Raw genomic sequence first — 20,476 nt, forward strand, 5'->3', positions numbered from 1 at the left:
CAGGCCCTTCCCAAGAAGATGTTCAAATCACCTTGCACTGGCTAGGGGCAATCTATCAGTTATTCAACTCCCTCTAGGATATAGAGAGCTGTGCTGCTCAAAGGAACACAACTGGAGCATGCACTGGCTCACATTCTCCATCCTAATAATGGGCTACACAGCAGTGACTGAGCCAACTTGCTCAGTGATTCTGTACACTGTGAGCGCACGAATTCTTGAAAATATATTAAATGAATTAAACAGTGGGAACCTAGGATGTGTGCAGCTTGATTCTGCACAAAGATTTACTACAAACATACATTGTGGCAGTGAATTTCTATACCTATTCTAAAAATAGTTTTGATTTTTGATGCGCAACATGAACGACAGAGCTTGGGGTTAGTGTTTTTTAGGTTTTCATTTACCCCTCCCCGGCAGTAGAGTTCAGTTCTCCAGGTAGGCTCTTCTGGGTCATCTGCGGATTGGGCTTTCTCTATCTGCATGAAAATATATACATCCCAGGCACGTGCAAGACACCATAGGTCGTCTGATGTAAGAACACCGATACCAGTCAAGGGACAAGGAGCCTATATGTTCTCTGTAGAAGGACCTCACCAAGAGAACTTCCAGTTTCAGTCTTGTTGCCCCTTCCACATCCACCCCGACCCCATTGCATCCATCAGAAATATGCTGTTGTCTGCACTCTTTTGCAAAGCTCTACATGTGCACCCTCATTACACCTGATGGAGCAGGTAAAACAAAATGTTGTATACCTCCTCTAATTTGAATGAAACTAATTACGTAATCATTCTAAAATTAATTTACATAACATGTTTGCAGTGGAAGTGGTACTAATAAATATTTGCACCTTGATAAACACAGATACACGTGGGACTAAATTGAGAATTGCTTGGCAAAATTAAATAATTAACAATGGTACGCAAGCTAACCTTAGATTGTGGTGAAATAGTAAAATTGCATGATTTATATTGCTTTGTGATTGTATTGTGGCTTAAAGTTATCGTATGGTAAGTATTATCGCTTTAAATGTTGCTGCAGCTAGGAAAATACTTATATATAATTGGGTTAAGTGTGGGTTTGAAAATTAGAACCTTCATTTGCTATGTCTATTTTCGCTTAGTTAATGTTCGGGCCTACTAGGCCGCAGTACTCAAGATGGCGTTCTCTGAAGCAGATACCACCCTGTGCACGTGATGATTTCTGCGCATGCCCAGATAGCTTTGGAGATCACAAGGCGACATGCACTCCTGACATTGTGTTCCTTGCCAAGGTCGATGTGTTGGGGACTTGACCGCAAGCCAGAAGATGATCAAATGTGAACCAAAGAAGAGACAATGAATGAACCTGTCAATAAGACCCTTTTGCCTTGAAAAGATACATTTACTGTTCCCTGTATGAGAACTGTAAGGACAGTGACAACTTGTGAACTTTGTGCAAAGTCACTATACAGAACCAGTTTGCTCTGGGAAGAGTGCAATGAACTATTGATAACCCTGAACTGTCCAATCAGAACATTTGGTCTGCCCTAAAAGTTGCCATATTTTGTACGAAGTAAGGCAAAAAAGGTATAAGAACCCCTCATCCGTCATCACGGACGTTCTTCTTGCTCTTCTTCTTCTTCTTACTTCATTCTTGGTTGTTGTTCTTCATGTCTCCGTTCTTCTTTGGGAAAAAGGGGTTTGCAGTTGCAGTGGGTTGGAGTTAGTGGATTCGGAAGGAGTTCAAGAGTTGCTGTTGGAATTGCGTCTTCGTTTGTTTTTGGGTTATTCTTATGTGGTCGACCTGAAGCTATTCGTCACCTGCTCATGGGTAAATGTTTTACTGCTATTTTTCTAAAAATTCATGTTTTAATGAGATTTCTAAATGTTTAATTACTCTTTAATAAATCTGAATTCAAATTATGAGTTGTAGTATATAGATGTAAAGTTAAAAGAATTGCTAAAAGATTTAGATAAACAAAATTGAAATAACAAGAAAAGAGTCTGTGGTTCTTAAATTAATCGCTGAAGATGTCAAATGTTTTCTGGACTTTAATTGTGTTTTAGCTGGTTCTAATTCACCATCAACCAGTCCAACTAGTTGGTCCATCGACCAAACAGTGGAGTGCCTTGATGATAAAGTCAGGATTCTGAAGTCTGCATATAGAATTTATATATATAATTTAGTAGAAAATTAGCCCTGATAAGTAATAAGGTACCCACTTGGTCCAGAAGCCTTTCTCCTGTGTACAGATTCTAGTGAGTTGTGTGGATGAGAAGCATGTTGGTGTTATGGGCCCCACTAATGAATGAATGTATGAATGAATTGTTGTGAATAAGAATCTGTGACATAAGGAGATTATGTAAATGTTGTCCTCCGCGCAGGATCACACCCCTGTTGTTATTGCTGGTGTGGCAGTTTTTAAGAGATTGTGTTACAATTTAGTGTCCCAGGCCAACCTGAAAACAAACATAAACACGACTCAATCCACGTTTATCATTTAGTTTTCCTCACTATTTTGAGCTTCATTGTTTTATTTTTTATTTTATGTTATGTAATGCGCTATGTTGTAGTGTTCAGTGTCACAGGGATTAGTTAAGATGATAAATGTGGCGATTTCACTTTAAGGCTTTGGAGTGGCGGAGCACAGACTTGCTATGATATTAAACTGAGCTTCGACACCGCCTAAACACGGGGGCCAAACTAGGGTAAACTAGTTTCATAAATGGTAATTTGGCCTAACTTTTGATAACCTTGCCTGATGTTCAAGAGAAACCTTCGGAGGTACGTATGTAGGAGATGAGCTGAAAGAACAAGAACAACAGTACAGTAAAGAATAGAATCGTCAAAGAACAAACCAACCAAGCTGAATTAAATAAAATAAACAGTAATGAAAATGCCACAAAACGGATAAAGTGGAAAAAATCGAAACGTGAAAATAGTCTTTGAAAGGCTAATATAAATGTGCTCTAGAGCAACAGAGGAGTAAATTATCAACTATATCCTCTACAGAACAGAGGTGCAACAGGAATGTTCACTAGAAAGTGTAAGAAATTAGGTTATTATATGGGGTGGACAAATACCCATCTCAAGGAAAAATCACAACCCTTGTCAGGATGAACCCTTCAAGTCACTAAATGTACTTAACATGTGTTTTTGTAAAGCGCGCGTACACCCAGAAGGATATCTTGGCACTGAATAACAGATGTTTATTCTTACCCAACCCAATGGTACTCCTTTGATCGACCTCAGAATGATGAAAGGCTGAGTGGACCAGACGGAATTCGAACCTGTGACAAGGAGGTCAAATACAGGCCCCTACAGTGGACACATTATTCAACTAAGCCTCCATACCCAGCCTGCTTGAGCTCCTTCCCGTGGTAGCTGTAGCACAGAACAGATATGCCTAACATAGGGCAATGATTAAAGAATATATGCAGTACCAAACCAGAGAGTTAAAATGCAAATGCAAAACAATAAACATCTTAATTGGTAAATAGAGTCAAATTTTATAAACAAAATAACACTAAGATGACAGAAATCCAATAAAGGGAACCATTGATATGAATTTTTAAAGCTTTCTGTAGAAATAGTGGGCAACATCACAAAGCACAAATGATAGTCAATGGCTGCGGTAGTCTGGGATCTCGGTGCAGTTTGAGGCTGACAGCGATTGGAGAGCAGATCAGATTCACCAACTGTGTTCGTCCTGGTCAAAGATTTTATCTTTTTACTTAGTCCTTTAGATCCCAATCCAACACAGGAGTACACTTCTAACCCCCCTCCCCCCCCCCCACCCCAACATCTCTGGGGAGGCACTTAGAGACTCACATGGTGTCAGGGAAAGGCCAACAGCAGGGTCCAGTCTGGGTACATCTGCCACTAGTCAACTGGGTACTCCCTGGAAAAGGCCTCCTGTTACTTATTTCATTCCTGTAGCTTGAACAGTAGGCCAGCCTTATGACCATTGGAGTCCACCTCTTTGTCAGTGGTACAAGAGGCTGCAGGGTCAGTCTGTAGGGCTCCTGTCAGGTCTCAGGCAGCATGTCCATTCCTCTTCTTATCTTCCACCGATCCAGGATGTGTTCTGGAGTGAGCGCCTGGAGGTGCCACGTTTATGCCTGGCACTGGCTAGTGAGTTGGAATACCAATGGTGTAACAATTGGGTTGGCCAGCCCTATCACTTTTGGGCATTGTCAAGGTGGCAGAAGCCTTTGGCAGCACTAAACTGGGCCTCTGAGTGCTAGGGGTGTGTGTTAGGGGCGTACTACGGTATTCCTATTGTCCTCCCACATCTAACACTAAAATCCAATTTGAGGGAGCCACTGAACCCACAATACATTTTATTCAGAATCAAAAGTCTGGACGAACTTAAGCGAAGTCCTTCATCAACCAGACAGTGGACCCACAAGAATTGTCTTGGCATCCTGTTCACTTCCCTTTCAAGTGTGTGCCCCAAGTGTTATATGTGAGCCCAGCAGACCTGTCAAGCAGGATCTGGCACTGTACTGTCAAAAGGGATACCCACGGCCACCATCCTGAATGTTCGGTGGGATTCAGAGGAGATACCTCTGCCCATTCAGGTCAACCAATTGCTTGGTCTTAGGAGATATTTCACACCTATTTAAAGCTAATAAGAACATTGGAATGGTGAGCTCTCCATTGAAGACAATGGAGCTGCAGTGGCCTATAAAACCTGACATAGGATCTCTGTTCTCAACATTACAACGCCCAGATCCACAACCTCTACCTCTCTCTTTCCCCTGCCTCTCCATAATCTATGGATTGGGCAGGGAAAGGGAAAAGAGAAAGGCAGAGCCTGTGCAGCAGGATACACAAAAGCCTTATCTAAGCCGTCTTCCTGTAGCTTACAGTGTCACTTGAGCCTCAGAAGGACGGAGGGGGAATTCTGCTCAGCGCCTGGGTCTCCTTCGTGTTAGTGAAGGAGGAAAAGTACTTTAACAGAGCCCAAGGAGAACCAGGGGCTGACTTCAGCCTTCTTTGACAGCTATAGCTGTGACTATTCAGCAGTTACCAACTATGGCCCTGCGCATGGCTGTTAGCGGTTGAAAACTCTCAGCAACAGCTGTGAAACAAAGGCTTTGGAACCACAGGCAGGGTGTACGGGCTGAGGGGATGTTTCAGCCACCATGGGCTTCAGTAGGCCTTTGTTTTTTTTAATTAGGACGTTCTTACTTCATGAAGTGGAATGTTCTATTAACCTTATAATCACAAAAATAGGAGAGGGAGGCAGAAGCAGAGATTTATTTGGCTTCCCGAGTTAACGTGCTAATAATCAATGGGAATGAATCGTGTTGTTTTTACAGAGGCTCAAAAAATTGTGATGGAGACCCTCAACCACACTAGCACATTGTGCAGTATATCTTGTTCTCCGCTGGTGTAGTTAGGGGGATAGTATCATCATCTGGTCTTAACACCTGAGTGTCCAGTTCTCCAAGTGCTCTGCTGTCCTCCACCAGGAGGGAGACTGTCTGGTTCGCGACAGTTTTGAGTGATGAAAACTAAAAAATTATCTACTCTCCTGTGTGTTGTGTCTTTATTGTTCAAGAGAGGGATAACATTAAAAAATGAGAATGGAGGTGCTTATATGGATACTTTATTGGTCCACTGCACCTAGTGAAGGGTCGACAGGTTTCAGACAGGTTATGCCCGTATGGGTCAGGTGGCTTTCATCAGGACCGAGGGAAAGGTGTCTGTAATGTGAGATTTCTGTGCAGGTATTCAGGTGAGTTGAGTCACTCACCTCTCTTCGTCAGTGAGCTCAGTGACTCCAGACCCCCCCATCTTCGTGGTGCCTCCGGTTCATCTAGAGTCCAACCTCATGGCCTCCTCTAGATGAAAGTATACACGTGGAAGCCGATTGAACCTAGACTGGCTAAAAAGGGTCTGATGAATGGTGATAAAAGTCACTTTAAAGAATATATTGTTCTCCAAGTCTATTGCACAGGCAGTCATAAGAATTGTCTACATGGGGCAGGCTTTAGATCCTTCTAAGCAAATGGTGGTGAGCTCAGGGACTGGTCATGGTTGTTTCTGAGTGCAGGACCAGAGCTTCTGAGGTCTTCCACCCAAACCATTTTAAGTAACGTAAAGTGACTTCTTGGGATCCGTGTTCCTAGTGGGCATGTTGCTTATACGTTTGCATCCCAGTAGAGCTTGCTGAAGGTACAGATAGTAGAGTTGTGAACCTCCACTTTAGCCTTGCCACTGGACCCAGTTTTCTGGTAATCTGTGTCTCACTAAAACATGTATTCATTATAGATTAGCCTCTTCTGTCTGCAGATTATCAGACAAAAGATAATAAACACACTAAGGGAATTCCAGGGTAAAGCTAAGTGGACAGAGTAAAGGGCTGCTAAAAGGGCAGAGTACAGAAGTCAGAAAAGAAATTATGAAAACATAAAAAAGTACAGGCAACGAAGCAAATACAGCGAGTGGAGAGAGAAAAGTAAATACAAAAAATAAGGGTAGTAATGAAAGAAAGATGGTAAATGGAAAGGAGGATGGGTAGAAATAAGGGATGAAAGATTGAAGAAGGGTGAGGAAAGAAGAAGGAAAGGTGAAAAGAATAAAGGGAGAATGCAAGGATGAGTTGAAGGATGAAAAAGTGAAATGATCAATTGGTGAAAGAATGGATGGAAGGAAGGGTGAAGCTTGAAAGGGTGGATGAAATGATGCTAGGGTGAAAGGATGAATGGGTGGATGAGTGAAATGATGAATAGATATATGATAGAATGGTCATTGGATAGATGGATTGTTGGAAGATAGAAGAATTAAGAGGTGAAAGGATGATGGATAGGAAAGGGTTGTCAGCAGAATGTGTGAACTGGTGGATTAATGGAATGGTCAATGGATGGATATAATAGTGAAATGGTGGATAGAAGGGTGGAAGGATGTAAAGGTTATAAGAGGGAGTATAGATGGTGGATTGAAGGGTGGGGGAATACATAGATAGATGGGTGGATGCAGGGAAGAAGGAAACTAATCTAGGAAGGGTCAGGGTTTCTTTTTTTGTTCATTAAGAGTATTTACAGGTTTGGTTCAAAGCAAGGAGTATTTTAATTTTCTGGCTACTCCAGTGGCTACAGATTTTGAATGTTATTCTGTAATCCACCATGAGCCAATAGAGAGATTGGATCAGAAAACAATAGTTGGGAAGAATTATATTTGTGTACATCAAGGTGAGGATAAGTGTACAAACTCAACAATTTTGGCACTTTCACACTTGCAAAAGGAAAAGCCATTCTTTCTGGTAGCAACCTATGCACAGTATAATGCTGTTTGGCCTTGATTAGTCTCACTGTAACAGTTGTGATATGTTTAGTTCACACAAGACGTGTGCTCCCAAAAGCAAGGAACAAGCCAGAAGCCAGGAACCAATACCAACTCAAGCAGCAACGACTCCCAACCGGTGTGAAGTCAGCTCAGCTCCTGCAAGAGGAACCCTGACACCTCTGGAGCCACGAAAAGCGAGGGGGTGACTACTGGTGTCCTGCCCTGTCCGCATCTGCTCACCTGAGTGCCGCTGCTGTCCCGCTGGGTGTCCCTCTGCCGTTGCTGTTGCCGCCACGCTATTCTGCGGCCCCGGCGAGTGGAGACCACATCTCCCAGGCGCCCTAGCGCCATCTGACGTCACCAAAGCGCCCGGAGGCGCTCAAAAGAACGCCGCTCCTTCGGTGGAGCGGGAAGATCTTTACAGGAACCCTGACACCTCTGGAGCCACGAAAAGCGAGGGGGTGACTACTGGTGTCCTGCCCTGTCCGCATCTGCTCACCTGAGTGCCGCTGCTGTCCCGCTGGGTGTCCCTCTGCCGTTGCTGTTGCCGCCACGCTATTCTGCGGCCCCGGCGAGTGGAGACCACATCTCCCAGGTGCCCTAGCTCCATCTGACGTCACCAAAGCGAAGGTTATTACCGTACCTATGGCCCAGAGCCCTGACAAAGTGAGTGGGGAAAAGCCGGGGGGTTCGACTCATGGCCCTTTGGATATGTACTTCAGGAAGGTCGCCAGGGAGGAAAAGAGGGACCTTTCTTTGGACGAACGTAGGACTGAGCGCCGTCGCTCCGTTGAAAATATGAAGCGTAGGGCTGTAGAAGTCAGTATTATTGAGGAACCCTTGGGCGCTGATGGTAATGGCGGGGCCGGTGACGCTACCTTTTCTCAGGATGGTGTGCCCTTGCTATTACGTGATTGTTCACCTGTGGGTTGTCCCCCCGAAGTACATGATATTAGTAATACTGCCCTCTCTAATGCTATAATTAGCCCTATGGTGCCTAGAAAGCTGTTGCCTGCTCGTGGTAAATCAATAGTGAAAAAGCACAAGAAATTGGATAAGGGTAAATTCTATGGCCCGCCCCCGAGGAAAATAAGACGCAAGGAGCGGCTGGGCCAGGCTAAATTAACAAAACACAACCATTATGATTTTGGGTTCCATACCACAGCTACACATAGTGCTGGTACAAAGCTGGCGGTTGGACCAGTTAATAGACCAAATCTGAATCCATTCCAACCTTTTACGGACTCTGATTTGGCCGTGACCAACTCTGAAATCCATCTGACCCCCGAGGTTCTAGCTGAGTCGGACGCTTCATCTACATCACTGTGTACCAAATTGGGAGAGCTGTTTAGCACCTTAATTTTACCTATTACCAATAGTTTGAAGAAATTGGAGCAGAGGTTGGAGGGTATAGAGTCTACCCTGAGTAAAATGACCAGTCCGGGAATGGTCCAAGCACATAAGAACATTACTCATGCTAGGACCCCCCCCCACCCATGCTCCCAAGGAACCCCCCCAACCTGGTATAAATCCCTTACAGAACTTAAACCAGCCGTTGCTTGATTTACATAGACAGGGGCCCCCTATGATAGGGAAACACCCAATCAGTAAGTCTATTACTAAGCCAGTGGAAGGGAACGCTATGGCTACTAAGGAGTCTATGAGGCAGGAACAGGGAAGTTCTAGCCATTATGGTAATATGGGGAATCACGGGCCACAAGTAGACTTACCCCCAGAGGCGGTGCCTCTGGTGGTGGTCCTAATGGGGGTTCCCGTGCTAGCGGACAATAAGAGAGAGGGTTTTTACCAGCTGAAAAACAAAATTGTCCATTGGCTAAGCATACATAGACCAATAAACAATAATCTTAATGGGGAGATATTACACGTTAGGCGCCTTCCCTGGATAGGTGGCAGATGTAAAGATGTTGAGGGAGATATCGTCCTGATCAATTTTAGAGACCCGGGTGTAGTTGACTACATAATAAATTGGCCCCCGGGAGTGAGTGATAGTTGTATTAGCCCTCGAGCTTTAACCTATTTTTATCCGAGATCCCTGGTTTTCCCTCCATCACATCACATGAATAAGGATAAAGCAAAATTAAGTATTCCGACAATACCCTATGGCAGGAATATGTTACCGGACCCCCAGGGTTGGAATGTGATCCCTCCTAGATTTACTAGGTATAATAATCAGCGAAAGGAGTACTTGAGGCCTTTTACACCCCTGGAGACAATGAATAGGTTCGATGTGTTCTCGGGTATGGATGATTGTGATTGATGTTTAAGGATTGAGAAGGAAGGGGGGGTTAGCTCTAGTGCATCCAGGACAATAGGAAATGGGCTGGTCCACGGTAAGACTAAAGAATTGCCTAATGGGATTATGGCCCCTGCGGATCCTTCAGGTCTGGATTGTTCATCTTCGGTCCATATGGACGGAGGGAGTTATCCCCTAATCCCTACAGTGTACTCCCAAATTCCCAATGCCCTGGAACCACGAGAAGCGGGTGGTAGTAAAGAAGTCCCCATTACTTTGCCCTCCAACAATAAAAAGATCATACATTTAGTTTCTTGGAACATAGCAGGTCTGAGGAAAAAGTTGGCCCTCCCAGAATGGCACAACTTTATCGAAAAATACGACGTATGCATGTTCCAGGAAACATGGAGTTTAACCCCCGTTTTTAAATCGGGGTATGTAACCTTTTGGCTACCTGCTCATAGCGGTGGTAAGGGCAGACCAGCCGGGGGACTACATATATGGATAAAAGTAGAATTAAATTGGAAGGTTACTGCTCATGATCTGGAAAGTGAGGACATCCAACATCTAACAATCGTAGGCCAGGCAAAAGATAGCCGAGTGGAATTATTTAATATTTATGATAGAGGGATCCAGGGAGATAAAACGTCAAAAACCTTTATGCTCTTAGAGCAGGCCTTAGGTAACTGCTCCCCATCATCTAAATTCCTTGTAGGTGGGGATTTCAATTGTACATTCGAACCGCTAAGCAGGGATGACCTTCTAGGTATAGCGGAGGAGGATGCAAACTGGTCTATCCCTACCTTGTCACTTCCTCCAATCAGGAAATGGACAACCAAGGCACTGCAGATTAACGCTCTTACTGTTGATTTCAAATTAAGAGCATTGAATGGTAGATCATCCTCTGATCGGGAAGGGGCCATGACGTTTAATAGACTTAATGGCCCGTCCCGAATTGATTACATTTTATTGGACATCACCATGTGGTGTGACTTAGTGGATATGGAGGTAGTTCCCTCGCAGGACAGTGATCATAACCCACTGAGTTTGAAGTTAGGGTGGAGCAAATTAAAAAGTAGTAGTGAGCAACCCCCACTGAGGCGAACAAATGAGGTGGTCCCATATAATGGAAATCGGAGGCTGAAATGGGAGAAGATTAGCTCCGACCCTGAGAAACTGGTTAATATCAGGGCTTATATTGAAGACCTGATTTGTGAACTGACGGGATTAAATCCAGAAACAGGGGATGCTCACGAGCTGCTTCTTCCCCAGATTTATAAAAAGGCTATCGAGAAAGTGGGCAACTATTTTTTAATCTCGAGCTCAAAAAAAACAACCCCCAAACCTAGTAACCCCTGGTACTCTGCAAAGTGCCGGGCTAAAAGACGCGAGTTAACTATAGCCCTGCGCAAAAAGAACCAACCCCTAATTAGAGTTGCAAGGAAGGAATATGCAAAAGAACAAACACGAGCAAAAAAAGACTGGGAAGAACAGTATTGGCAGGATCTCAAAACTGCCTCCGAAAGGAAAAATGCTTCATTGTTTTGGGATCTGATTAACAAGGCTAGACAGGGTAACCAACCTGTACTTGTGAATCATATTACCAGCCAACAATGGTATTCCCACTTTTCAAAAATATATAGCGGATTGGAGGCAACCAGATCCTCCCCTTTTGAGCCAGCCAGACGGGCTTCTTCCATCATGGCGCCCGTGGATCCGTTCTTGACTTCGGAAGTAGTATTGGCTATAAAACACCTGACCCCGAGGAAGGCCGCCGGTCAAGATGGTATACCTGGGGATCTCCTTTTGGAAGATCCCACAACCTGGGCTTCAGTTATTGCATTGATAATGAATTTAATTTCCAGGGGGCACCCCAACCCAGATTCGTGGAGGGGTGCTGAGGTGATCACAGTATATAAAAAAGGTGATAGGGATGACCCTGCTAACTACAGACCGATCAGTCTGATTGACGTGATCCAGAAAGTGGTTGGCAGGGCCATCATCTTGAGGGTAGGTGCATGGATGGAGGAGGAACAGGTGCTCTCCCATTTCCAGGCCGGGTTTCGGAAAAAAGTGGGCACGATGGACCAGGTCTTCCGCCTCCTTACGATCTATTGGAAGTCGGTGACAATCAATCGTGGTAGCCTTTATCTGGCTTTCATAGATCTCAGGATGGCGTTCGACGTGGTCCCTCGCGCAAGGTTGTGGGAAATCCTGGAGAAGATGGGCTTCCCGGCTCCATTGTTGGATTTCATTGTGAGACTCCACGAGGATAATTATGCAAGGATCAGATGGGGCACTCAGGGACAACTGACGGAGAGGGTGCCCGTGAGGAGAGGAGTTCGCCAGGGTTGTGTTATGGCGCCGACTTTATTTTCCCTATTCGTGAATGGTGTGGTGGATTATCTGAGGGAAGAGCCGGCGGATGCACCATCCCTGGCCGGGGAAAAAACCCCTACTCTTCTCTTCGCGGATGACACCATCTTGATCTCAAAAACCCCAGCTGGGCTCCAAAAGCTTTTGAACCGCTTTAGTGAGTTCTGTAAGGATAGGGGTCTCACAATCAACACTTCCAAAATGAAGCTAATGGCCTTCGCACCACCCAAAAGATTTAAGAACTCCCTCATGTTAAATGGTGAACTCCTGGAGATGGTGGATAGTTTTGATTATTTGGGGGTTAGGGTGAATAGCCGGATGACCTGGAAAGACCATCTGGCTAAAATGCTATTAAACTTTAAAAGAGTAGCTGGGGCGGTTTTGCGAGAACATAGGGCGTCATTGAGCAAACCAGTGGCACCTATCCTCGCAATTTATGAAGGACAGGTTTTGCCATCGGCACTCTATGGCTCTGAATTATGGGGGTTTGAGAACATCCCGGAGATAACCACTTCAGAAAACAAGTTCCTGAGGGATCTTGTAGCATTACCAGTCTCCACTCCATTAATCCCTTTACGTCTTGATATGGGCAGGCGCCCCCTTAAAGAATTAGTGCGCCTTCGCCCTTTACTTTTTTGGGTGCGTCTGAGAAGAACTGAAGAGCTCCAAAACTATGCAGCCGCTCTAGATGATCTTATCCTACTCGATAGAGGTAATAGGATTAAGTGGCTGTGTAACCTGAGACAGATGGTTGGCTTGTTGGGTCTGAGCGATCTATGGAGGAGTCAATCCCCCCCACCCAAGCTAGTTATTAAGAAGCTGTATTGGGATTGGGTGCAGTGTGAGACTTCTAGAAGAGGCACAGGGGGTGCTCTTACTGAGCGATTCCTAGAGTTCAAATGGTCTAGGATATTTGAACCACTTCTTGATTTTATTGAGAAGCCCTTGGATAGATCACTGTATTTAAAAGTTAGGTTTGGGATCCTCCCAGTAAATGCATTCACCTCTGGGTGGAACAACCTATGTGGCTCCTCTAAGGCTTGTCCGTGTTGTGCAGCACCTTTAGAATCTGTAGCACACCTTATGTTTGCTTGTCCAGCTTATAGGGTGCCGAGGAGGATTTGGTTAAAACCTTTGTGTAAACAATTGGGCCTCAGGTGCCATGTAATGGCGCTGAGGGTCCTTTGTACTGATACGTCTTCCACCTTGATGGTATGTGGCGTAGCCAAATTCATTGGAAGAGCCTGGTTGATACGAATAAAGAGACTTAAATCCCAACTTACCCAACAGGATAGAGGGCTTTCAACAATATAGATTTGACACCATTGGCATTAGACAAATCGGAAAGTGGGTAGTATGATCCTACCACTTATCTAGCATATCTGCTTTTTATTACAAGTTGTGTATTATGATATTATATATTCGATTTTATTATTGTTAATGAAATATATTGACGAGTTGTTTTACTCTTTTAAATGTGTTGTAACAGTCAGGATCTCGACATGATTTAATTGTATTTTAACCATGTATTTATGTGCTTTTATGATGTTTTATTCATCGAATAAAGAATACTGACAATAAACAAACCTAGCTTTCTCAAGAGAGCTGAAAAACCTGGGGGTAACCATGAATTCAGATCCATGTCTCATACCACGTCAACCAAGTCACAAGGAGCTCTTCTACTCAATAAAACCACTGTGGCACATATCCCCATACCCTGAATATTAAAAAAGCTATCCTCATGATTCAGATTCATCATATGCAAAATACAAGGAATCCAAAATGCTGTGGCAAAACTACACCTCTACCTCCATCCCAGAGAACACATGACACCTTACCTATCGCTAGACCATCAATGTTGAAAGCACTTTGTATCATCCACAGAGTCTCCCAGGGAAAAGGAACTCTATACTTACAAATGAAATTTAAACAATACAAACAAATTAGCCACTGTGGTCCAGGCTCCCACCATGGATCATCCGACTGCCTCACAGTAAGTAATCCATAGGAGCCTCCACTTTCTCTGGACAAGCAACGAGGCTCTGGAACTCATTGGCAGTCAAGAGTCAAAGCATTCAGTACATTTAAAGTTCAGAAGATAAGTAAAGACCTGGTTGTTCACGAGATAATTACATCAACTACTAACCCTTGTATAGGAACAAGAACAATAATCCCTCCCATCAATATAACTTCGGTCCAAAGCTATGGATCAGACCAGCCCAGCACACCACACCAAGAAGAGAGATGCAGGAACCCTACCCAAACTGGGGCCCTCCACCCAACATAGTTATGTAATGACCTCAGCATATGGATGGGACATAACTACACCATGGCAAACATAAGATATTCCTGTACACTCAACATTAACAGTACCCGCTGCTGCCACTCAGCACCTGAAGACCCACTTCCTGACAGATGATCATTTCCCAGTAGCTATGAGTAAGACTAAATTCTCTTTCACTGGCAGGCATTGCTGGGTGCCAATCTGTTTTTCAGGTACCCTGCACATTAATTCTGGCACATGTCCACCCCCTCATCTTCTGATCTTTACTTGCAGTGGCTGGTAGGGAGGATGTTCGGATCACGATTGCAGTCGGATGTTGCTTAACTGCTCAAATGTTGTTTTACCTTTTTTTTCCTGGAGTTTTATATAGCGCAAACTAGACCCGGCTGTATCAGAGTGCTTCACATGAGCACCAGTTGTGTTACAGATGGACACACGCATCTTTGTTAGGCACAGGGAGATTACGTGAATTGCCCAGAATCACAGGACGCAGAGGGTCCCTGTCGAGACTCGAACCCGGTTCCCCAGTTTAGAAGTCAACCGCCCTAGCCGCTAGGCTACACTCACCCTTTGCTTAAATTTATCATCTCCGTTTTCTGTTCCTTGTACTTTTGGGGTTGCTGCCATTTACCTTCTCTTTTTTTAACTTATCATTTTACATACTTAATGCAGATAAGTTGGTTTTTACACTTTTTTATGAGTTAATATTTCTCCCATTTATTTTATCTAACTGTTTATTTATCAGTGACCACGAGTGGGTTATCAGTCACAGGCTGCATTGCTGGTTGTCAGCCTATTTTTCTTTTTCCCTGGACAGTATTTCTTTTAGTTTGATGATACTCACATTGGGCACATACCCCACCCCCTCATGTTGTGAGTCCCTGCTTACATGGTGTGGGGACACGTCGGAGTTCTGTGCAGGTAGTGGGATGGGTTTGCCAGACCTGGGTATGTCAAATCCAATTCACTTCTGCTCTGCTTACCCTAATGTCTCCGCCCCAGAGTACCTGTATTGTATTATTCTTTTAGAATCTAAATATTTTTTCTAACAGTAGACTGTTTTGATTTATTCATGTGCGAGATAATCCGCTCAGTTTCACCATTTGATCAATTATTATTTTGAAACAATACACCGCTGATCGCTTTGTTGTGTATGTATTTAATGATTGGATATATGTTCTCATGAAACATGAATCTCCGTAAGGCTCCTTTAACAGCACTCTGCCCTTTTTTTGCTACCTGTGTTTCACCATCCCCTAAAGGAAGGTAAACATCATTGTGAACACCTGGGATGTTTATGGAAAACTTTATATTCCACATTTGATAAAAAAAAACATTTAACAAAACGCCTTGTGTGACTCTTAAACTCTACAAAACTAAAGACGTTTTCAACATCTTTAACAATCTTTGTTCTCTGGAAGCGTGTAAATTAAATTCCCCCTGTACCCCAACTCAAATTCTTTGTAATAATCTCTCCAACTATTTCCAGGATGAAATCCTTAATCTTCTACAGACACTCAACTCCACTCCTATTGCGCCCGGTTCTCTTGTGCGATCTGTCATTCCTACCAACAAGGCAGCTTATCCACTTTCCCCACCCACTGTTTCAAAAATTCTGTTTAGTAAAATGAACCTACTTTCTTTGGGCTCACCATTGGACCCTTATCATGTGAAATACCTCAAGCTATAGGCTCCACGAATAACCCCGCTAATTATGGTCTACAATCTTCCACTTTCAAAAGATACGTACCTAAATCTTGGAAGCAAGTGCTTATTGCAGCCCTACTTAAAAAACTAGATCTTCTATTTATCACAGAGACATGGGCCGATCTTTCTGTAGGCCCAGATTTGTGCACAGCCACCCCTGCCTGCTTTTCAGTGTACAGGCTCGATAGACCTAAGAAAGGAGGTGGAAGACTGGCGCTCATTTATTGCAACATGTTTCTAGTAAAGGGTGAGGTGGCCCCTTCTTCAGTTTGTGAAGCATATATTTTTAATATAGCACTCTAATAAAAACAATCATTAAAAGGTATGCTCCTCTGTCGTCCTCCTTGACCCAGAGGAAGGTTTTTGAACAACCTGGGGTTCCTCTTAGAGGCCACTGCCTGTGAAAGTAGTTTAACTGTATTAGGGGATTTTAACTTCCACTTAGATATCACTGCTGATAGGGATACATTAACTATTCTGGGTACACTATGTTCCTTAGGGCTCACACAACAAATCAATTCACCCACTCACTCAGCTGGACACACCCTAGATGGCTTGTTAACTAACAATTAGCAGATCACTCTAAAGGAGGTTCTTCCCCTAGTTTGGCCTGACCGTCATGTCATACAATTTGAGTTAAATTTGCAGGAACAACCTTCTTATACCAGATCTTGGCCTTCCACGCAGCTTCGATCCTGGAAAAATGTAGACAGTTTTCTCCTCACGCAACAGCTTATCAATACACAGCTGGAGTCTTATCCAGACGAAGAGCTGGCTTCCCAGAGTTACACAGACTGGCTTCAAGCCACCTTCTCTCAAATAGTCCCATACAAAAAAGTACCTAAAAACAGAAAAAATCCTTCTGCCCCATGGTTTTCCGAAGCTCTTAGGCTCGAAAAACAGCAATGCAGGAGACAGGAAAGACGTCAGCGACTGCACTACGATTCCCAAGAGAAAACGCTCAACAAGCAAGCGCTAGCTGAATATAAACACCTCCTAATAAAGGAAAAATGTTTTTTCCCCTCAGGAAATAGAATCTGCACAGGATTCCACTAAACAACTGTTTCAGATGGTGTCAAAACTTGCAGCACCACCAGAAAATCACTCTAACATCACCACTCAAACTTTTTGCGAATCTCTGGCCAGGGTTTTCAGGCAAAAGTAAATCAAATTTACTCTAATTTGAGGCTGCCTCCTTTGTCGGCACTTTATCTGACTCAGGCAAGAAATGGCCTGAGACTTGCACTCTTACCGAATTTTCTCCAGTCACCACTGAACAAATAATCTCTTAGGTGAGCAAAGCTAAATCTGGTTTACCGTCTGATCCTTGCCCACCTTTGGTCCTGAAACTAATCCCGGACCTAATAGGCACAAATTAAGCAGCCATTTTTAACACTATGCTTCTCTCAGGAGTCTTTCAAACTCAGTGGAAGAAAGTCTCAATTCTCCCGCTGTTGAAGAAACCAAATTTAGACGCAACTGATCCCAATAACTACCGACCTATCTCGCGTCTTCCTTCGCCTGATAAACTTGTTGAAAAAGTGATGAACAATCAGCTCACACAGTATATTCAAGATAATCAGCTGCTGGATGAAACGCAGTTCAGTTTGAGATCCGATCATAGCACTGAGACAGCTCTGATAAAAGCCACAGAATAGATAAGCATCGCGCTCGACAGAGGGGGAGCGGCTGCACTTATTCTGTTGGATTAATCAGCATCCTTTGATACGGTTGATCACAGGATGCTGATTAACCTTATCACTACCCTGGGTATCAAGAAAATAACTAAATCCCTGCTGATATCCTTTCTGACTAAGCGGGCACAATCAGTAACTTTAGGCAATTATGAATCAGCCACTTTTTCTTTACCCTGTGGGGTTCCACATGGTTCATCGATCAGCCCTACGCTGTTTAATATTTATGTCACAGAGCTTGCGCATAATGTCAAATCCTTTAGCCTGGTTCTAAATTCCTATGCTGATGATACCCAAATAGTTCTGTCCGTCTCTAAAAATGGGTCGGACGTGTCAGCCACCTTTCATTTCGGTATGCTGGCAATTAGCTCATGGATGTCTAGGCACTGCCTCAAACTGAACATTGATTGTGTTTGGAAATCTATTCCCCGACTGGTCCTCTTGCTGGTGGCCGGAAGAACTAAGACCGCTGCCCATTCCTTTGGCTAAGGCAAAGAAAACTGGGTATCATAATAGATGACAAGCTGAACTACAAACCCCAAGCCAATTGTTTGGTCTCTTCCTGTTTTATATGCTTAGTTTGTTAAAAAAAAAAATCTTTTCCTTATACTCCGGCGGAAGCAAGAAAGACAGTGATCACTGCTTTAGTATTGTCTAAGTTAGACTACTGCAGCAGTCTAGTGATCAATACTCAGGAAAAGAATCTCAATAAGCTTCAAATGGCTTAGAATGCAGCTGCGAGGATTCTCATTGGGACTCCTAAGTTTAACTCAGTAACTAAAGTAATAAGGCAATTGCATTGGTTGCCAATTAGAAGCCAAATACAATTTAAAGCTCTATGAATAGCCTATAAAGCGATACATATTGTAGGCCCTTGTTGCAAATAAATCCAATCCAGATAAGATTTTTATAGTTTATTTCCTGCAGCACAGCAGTGCATCCTTCAGTGAACAAGTCCAGATGCAACTTTCTTGTTACCACAGAACCTTCATCATAACACTCTAAAAAGAACCAAGCATACTTCTGAAAATCAACACAGCACATGCATGGAATGTAAGTTTGATGACACAAAGGGTCAGGAACATATATAGCAAAGAAAAAGAGAAAGTATCATTGTGGGATGGCGGGCCGGATAAACAGACGCGGAGGCTGGATGTAATGAGCCAGTTGGTATTTTTTTATTGATAAGGTAGGAGGGGTGCTGGTCCGGGCGGGTCTCAGGGTGTCCTGGCGTGGTCTTCGGGTCCCTTCTTGTTCTGTTGGGTCTGGACTGTCCTCTTCTTCTGTGAACGGCGGTTCTGGGATGGGCGATGTGGTTTCCCCAGGGAGGCTCATGAGAGGGACAAGAAAAACAAACAAGAAGCCGTCAGGGACTCTGGCCTGTCTTGCCTATCGGTAACCATAGGGCCGTCACCACACCCGGTAGATGTTCTGGGGAAGTGCAGGGCGTAAGGGTTCTTGAGGTGAAAGAACACCCATACAGGTTTGTATAGACCGATTACAGACCCAACCACCGGAGCACTCCTTTTGTAACCTGGGTGTGCTCTCTCAGGGAGGTGCAAAGGGGAGGAAGGGGCAAACACCAAAAAAAGATAACCAAAGCAAAGAAAGGAGGAAAGAAATCGCTGTCCCCGTAACCACCCACCTCCCCGTTACCCTCTTTTACCACCCGCCTCCCTGTCCCGTTCTTCCCCGTATTTCAGCCACTCACCGGCCCCGCCGCAACTCTCCCGGGTTGCGGCCGCTCTCCAGCCTCCTCCTGTGGGGTCCACCAGTCCTCACACCACGTCTCGTCCTGGGCTTCCTCTTCTTCTTCGTTGCTCCACCTCTCCGTGCTCGCTCTGCGTCGCTCCTGGTCCGTTCTGCTCCTCTCCTGCTCCTCGTCCCGCTGCTCCTCCTTCGTTCTGCTGCTATCGTTCTCCCGCTGCTCCTTCTCCGCTTCGCTTCTCTCCTTCCCCTCTCTGGCACAAGTGCGTCCGTTTTCTGTCTCGGTGTCCCTTTTCACCTGTGATGGAGAAGTACATCCGGGTTTAGTCCCTCCCCCTTCCGGGTTCCTCCTGGCGGTGCCACGGCCCGGCCGGGCCTGAGTGCGAGGGGCGAGGCCAGTGTCCGGAACGGTGCAGCCATGCTGTGGGAATGCTCGAGGCCGGTCTCCCCGGGTAAGGTCCGCTTTCGGGTTCGTGGGAGGAATGTGGGCGGAGAAATGTCCGGGGCTCTCTCACAATCATATCCCCCCTTCATTTACAAAAAGAAAACACCCAATGTAAAAACAACATATGCAAAGAAAGTATAACATGACTGTATGTGCATAAATGAATTATCTAACAAAATCTTGCACAAGCCTTTTCATGGCAGACATTCCATGGTGAGTTTTATGTGCAATCTTTAGTATCAACTCTTGTATCCCTTTAAGAGGAATACACTTACTCCCCTTGAACAGCAAATCACCTTCAATTTCCAGATCCTCCGCAACATTAAGGTGCCGATCATGATCCGGTAAAAAAATTCCCCGTACGACTCGTATCCGGTCTTTTTACCGTACGAATCGCACAAGTGCCGTACAAACTGCCAATTACGATTCGCATGGTAAAAAGTCCATACGAATCGCATTGGGAAGTATTCCCCACACGTCCTCGGGTCGGAAAATGTGTCCGACACGTCCACGGACGATTTACCGTACAAATGTGAAAAGTGAAGTCCGACCGAGGAATTACGATCCATCCCGTGCGTCCGATGTTACAACCGTATGGAAAAAACACCGTCCGCACCGAACTCCCATAGCAACCACGGAGACATGTGCCCGCATACGTGCCGCCCCCCCCAGCCCCCGTACGTATGCGCCGACCCCCCCCCCAGCCCCCATACGTATGCACCGCCCCCCCCAGC

Source organism: Triturus cristatus, chromosome 3_2, assembly GCF_964204655.1.
Source record: "Triturus cristatus chromosome 3_2, aTriCri1.1, whole genome shotgun sequence".
Taxonomy (NCBI): domain Eukaryota; kingdom Metazoa; phylum Chordata; class Amphibia; order Caudata; family Salamandridae; genus Triturus; species Triturus cristatus.